The following is a 6,000-nucleotide window of genomic DNA, read 5'->3' as shown; positions in this document are numbered from 1 at the left end:
GGAGAGAGAGGTCAGATGTTGAACCAGGGAAGAAAGGGGTACAGATGCTGAAACCAACAGAAAGAGAGAGAGAGGCAGATTCTAGACTACAGATGGAGGAAGTGGCGAGAGAGAAGCTAGAAGTGGGGAAGGTCAGGGACACAGAAGAGAACATAGAGACAGGGTCACAGAGGGGCAATACTGGGACATAAGAGGAAGGATAGGGACACTGAGGGGAGACACTAGACAAGGTGAATAGGGGCACACAAAAAAAGATGAATGCTTGACACAGAAAAAGAAGAAATGTCAAAAGGACAGGAGTCCTGAAGGGAGTTAGGAAAAACACAGAGAAAAGCAGAATAGAGATATTTAAGACCAAAACAAGGCTCAGACAAACAAGACAGGGAAAAAGTATTTAGTAATTTACTATTAATTTATTAAGATGTCAACTTTGGAAAATGTGCATCCTTACCCAGTTGTACACGTGGTACTTTGCGAACCCCAAGTTTCAGATGTCAGAAGTTTCTGGACCTCAGCTCAAATTATTTGAGCAGCCTTGCCTTACTTAACATAAGAATTGCCATACTAGGATAGACCAAAGGTCCATCAAATCCAGCATCCTATTTCCAACAGTGGCCTACTCAGGTCCCAAGTACTTAACTAGATCCCAAGTAGTAAAACTGATTTTATGCTGCTTATCCTAGGAATAAGCAGTGGATTTCCCCAAGCCATAACAATAATGGCCTATGGACTTCTCTTTTAAGAAATTATCCAAACCTTTTTTAAACCCCACTGAGCAGACTGAATTCCAGAGGCTAATTATACATTATGTGAAGAAATCTTTCTCTGATCTATTTTAAATCTACTAATTAGTAGCTTCATCACATGCCCCCTAGTCCTAGTAGATTTGGAAAGAGTAAATTGGTAGCCAGTGAGATTCTAGGTATGCATTGGAAATGTGGTCGTATTTGCTGAGTGAGTATATGATCATTGTCCAATCCCTTGTGCTAAGTATTGTCGACTATTGCAACAGCCTCTACTTACCTTGCCCGACCAACACAATAAAAAAACTACAGACCATCCAGAACACAGCCCTCAGACTCATATACTCACTCAGCAAATACGACCACATTTCCAATGCATACCTAGAATCTCACTGGCTACCAATAAAAGCAAGAACACAATTCAAACTCTACTGTCTCATTTTCAAAGTAACCCATGGCACGGCACCCAGTTACCTAAATAACCGTTTTCATCACTACCACCCACCAAGAAGAAGGAGAACACAGAACCTTTTCACCTATCCACCACTCAACGGTACTTGTCGTAAGAAACTCTATGACAACCTCCTGGGGACACAGGCAGCTAAAATAGACTCTGACATCTCAAAATTACTAACCAAAACAACAGACATAAAAGAGTTCCGCAAAGAAATAAAAACACTACTGTTCAAAAAATACCTCCCATCACTCTAACCACCACCCAATGAGTTCCCAACCAACGACTTCGGAAACACCCATCTATACTATCTCTTTGTCTGTGACCTAAAATGTACTGTAACTCTTCAACATTACACCCGATTTAAACGATCGAGTTGCCATGTATTACCTCTGCAAAATGCATTATCTTCTGTTATATGTAATAACTTCTGTGATAAGTATTATCTTCTGTGAACTTGTAGTATCATAACTCTTTACTGTTACTGTAATATACTCCTATCCTGAAATGTAATTCTACCGGAACTGCCCAGATATCTTCTATAATGTAATCCGCCTAGAACCGCAAGGCACAGGCGGAATAGAAATCCCTAATGTAATGTAATGTAAATAAGCAATTCATAACTATGCTTTCCATTCTACTCAGTATTTTATAGACCTCTATCATATCCCCCCTGAGCCGTCTCTTCTTCAAGCTGAAGAGCCCTAGTCACTTTAGCCTTTCCTCATAGGGAAGTCAGCCCATTCCTTTCATAATTTTATCACTCTTCTCTGTACCTTTTCTAATTCCACTATATCTTTTTTGAGATACAGCAACCAGAATTGCACACAGTATTCAAGGTAGGGCTGTACCATAGTGATACAAGGGCATTATAACACTTTTTTGTTGTTGTTTTCCATTCTTTTCTAGATAATTCCTAACATTCTATTTGCTTTCTTAGCTGCTGTTGCACATTGAAATCACTACAAATAAGACATAACCTCCCCTCCCCATTCTGAATTTAAATGACCTAAATTTAAGCAGAAAACATTAACTAACCTCAGAAATCCAGAAAAGTAAAAAATGTAACAGGGAGGAGTATCAGAAACAATGCTCATCACCATCAACAAAGAAGGCATGCTTTATCTACTGAGAAAAGTCAAATCTAAAAGTCATAACATGGGATTAGAACTGAACATAAACAAGATGAAGATCATGAACACATAAAATGATTTTGAGCCTGAAGGCGATAGAACAGAAGTTGTAAAGGATTTCAATCTCCTGGGCTCCTTCATAAACAAAGAAGAAACTAGCTGGGAAGAAATACTTTTCAATGAAGGCTCTCCACAAAGTATTCATAGGCAAAGAAATGACATTCCAAATGAAGATCAGACTTCTCCATGCACTCATTTCTCAGTGGGCAATTATAGATGCAAAACCTGGGCACTATGGAAACAAGACAAAAAGACCACCAGAAGAACTAAAAAATTAATTCTGGATGAAATCAATCTGACTATGTCACACGAAGCCCAAATGATGAAGCCATCCTGACATCTTGTTTGTCTTGCCTGTTTAGATTGTAAGCTCTTTTGAGCAGGCACTGTCTCCTTCATGACTCTGTACAGCGCTGTGTATATTTGGTTGCACTCTTAAATTAGTAATAGTAATAGTAGTTCCACATCCAGAATGGCCCTATGAACTGCTCCACCACCTGAATACACAAACCTTGGAAGCTCAGCAATCAGTTGTTCCAGAGCCTCTAGGACCACATTTGCATGTAGTGCTTCATGCCCTCAGATTGAAAATCCTAACGATCACATGCTAAACAGGATATCAGTTAACCAAAAAAAGCATGCATTCATATAAACCCACTGTGCCAACTCACCTGCTAAAGCTCTAGCGGTCATAGATTAAGTGGTTGGCTTGGGGAATTGAGATAACACTGACTAGTACCTTCTGCAAAAATGGAAATTGGCATCTCATTTGCTGGTATCAGCTTTGGCACAATGCCCTCTCCTTTATTAATGGTGACTCCTGCACAACTTCCCTCTCTTCTTTCTGCTTTTACCAAATGTAACCTCCTGTTTAAACAGATGATGGCAGAAGAGCAAAAAGTATTTTATTTGTTTAGGACCAGAAAGCACCTATGTAAAATACAACTTTACTTCTCCTTGAAACCAGGGTTGCCAGATGGCAAAAGAATTTCCAGCCCAATTCATGGCAAAAGTAGCCCAACTTGTGTCAAGAGTAGCCCAAAAAGTATCCTAAACAATTGCCACTGGAAATGCCTCTAATTTATCAAATACGTCATTCAAATACAAACTGTTTATATACTGCACATATCCCAAACAATCCATAATGGTGTACAAAAGATCAAAACTCAAATACAATCAGGAAAAACACAATACGTAAAAGTCCTTCCCAAAATTAAAAGCTCTTCAAACTTCTGGACATAACGGGCTGGATTCTGTATAGAACGCCCAGTCGCAGAAGTCGCCTAAGACAGTATTCTTCAACCTTTTTACACCTATGGACCAGCAGAAATAAAAGAATTATTTTGTGGACCGGCAAACTACTAGGACTGAAATTAAAAACCCCCATTTCCGCAAGCTCGATCCCTGCAAACCATCTGATCCCATCCGCACAAGCCTCAGTTATGATTTTATATGGAATGTATTTTATTAAAGTATAAAAAGAAATAATATTCTGTACAATTGTCATTTTATAAATACAAATAATACAGAGCAAGGATCAACAAAACCCCTGTCTCCCCTCCCCTTCACATATATCCTTTATACTAACAAGAAAACTGAATAAGCCAAATTATTCCAGAATGCTACACAGAAATATCATGCTAACAGAATACTGCAGTCACACATGACAGGAATAGTTTTAGGGGAGTGCAACTAGGGCAACTGCCACCTGGTCAGAGAGAACCCTAAGCCAGCTGGAAGCTAAAAAAGCACTGCCTGGGCTTTGCAGTTCCCAGTTATGTCTAACACCAGCTCTAGCAGGATATATATTTCAAATCTGATATATTCTAATCACAAAATAAAAATAAAATTATTTTTTTCTACCTTTTGTTGTCTCTGGTTTCTGTTTTCATCTTCTTTTCACTCTCTTCCTTCCAGTGTCTGACCTCTCTGTCTTCAATCTAGCGTCTGCCCCTTCCATCCACTGTCTGCCCTCTCCCCTTTCCATATGGTATCTGTCTTCTTTCTATGCTCCCTCTCCTTTCCATCCCCCTCTCTCCTTTTTAATGATTCATTCCAGCTTCACTGCTCTCTTCATTTTTCTCTCTCCTACACCAATCTAGCATTTGTCCCTGTTTATTCCTCTTCTAATCCCCTTCCCATCATCAATCTACTTTCTCATTTCTGTCTCTCCCCTTCCCCTCCTCTAATCTCCCTGCTAGCTGTTTCTTTCCTTCTCCCTTCCCTCCTCCTCCTGTCCAGCAGTAACTCTCTTCCCTTCTCTTCTTCCCCTCCCAGCAGCATCTCTCCTTCCCTCCAGGTCCAGTAGCAGCTGTCCCTTTATTTTCCCTTGTCCAACAGCTTCCCAGACTCCTTTCCCTCCTCCCCTCCCAGCAACATTCCTCCTTCTCCTTCCCTCCAGGTCCAGTAGCAGCCGCCCTTTTTTTCCTCCTTGTCCGGCAGCTTCCCAACCTCCAACAGTGGCTTTATCTCCTCCCAGCAGCTCTCTGTACTTGCCAGCGCAGCGATTTACTAAGGCAGCCTTGGGTCCTTTGATGGGTCACGCCGCCTCTGAGGAAAGAGAAAGTTGCATCATCAGAGGCGGCCGCAACTCAGCAAACGCCCCAAGGCTGCCTTAGTGAATTGCTGCGCTGGCAAGTACCAAGAGCTGCTGGGAGGGGAGAAAACCACATGATTGTTGGCTTTTTTTTTGGGGGGGGGGGGTTTAACTGTCTTCCCAGGATCACCTATTTTACATTTTATCCCCTCCCCCTCCCATCTCTATCCTGATCTTCTCTCCTCTGTGTTCCTCTCCATTCCCCTGCTTCCATCATCCCTCTGTCAGAATCATCCCTTTTCAAGCAATGCCTCGGTGTCTAGCTGTCCTTTTATGCCCCTGTCTCTATTCTCTCTCTCCACATCAAGTATTCATCTCCATGTCTGTCCCTGTCTGTGCCCAGGATTACTTCAGTGTCCCTCTATTTACACTCAGTTCCCATCTAGAATCTCTTCTCTGTTATGTTCTTCTTGGTGTGTTGGATCTTCCACTCCTGAGCCAGCAAATCTCCTTTACACCATCATCTGCATCTCTCACTCATCCCTCTCTCTCATGCCTGAACTCCCTCCCAGTCAGCATCTCTCTCATCCCTGTACCCCCAGGCCCGCTGTATACCACCCCCAGTTAGCATCTCATCCCTGTACTCCCCCACCCCACACAAATGTCTGCCTGAAAATGTAAAGCCTGTAAAATGACAAATCCGCTTGATTTAGTAGCTTTAAAGCACATACCGGTATGCTGTGTGCTCAGGACTGAAACTCTGAAACCTGCTGAAAGAAGCAGATGGCAATACATATCTAGCAAAATAAAATAAAAAAAGGAAAATAAAGCAGGGAGATGAAAGATTAAATAAAACCCAACAGAAATAAAACAAACTAAAGTAAAAACAAGTGAAATAATAAAATCTAGACAGTCAATGTGGTGGAGTACGGAGAACAAAACTCCAATGTAGGCCATCAGGGCTCTCCGATCTCAATACAGGAATAAAATGGCAGACAGGCAGGATCATGGACTTTCAGGCTGCCAGCAGCTACACAACAAATCAGGAACACCCCACACAGATCCCTCCGATCA

This window comes from Geotrypetes seraphini, chromosome 5 (genome assembly GCF_902459505.1).
Source record: "Geotrypetes seraphini chromosome 5, aGeoSer1.1, whole genome shotgun sequence".
Classification (NCBI taxonomy): Eukaryota; Metazoa; Chordata; class Amphibia; order Gymnophiona; family Dermophiidae; genus Geotrypetes; species Geotrypetes seraphini.
This window is presented reverse-complemented; position numbering follows the sequence as displayed.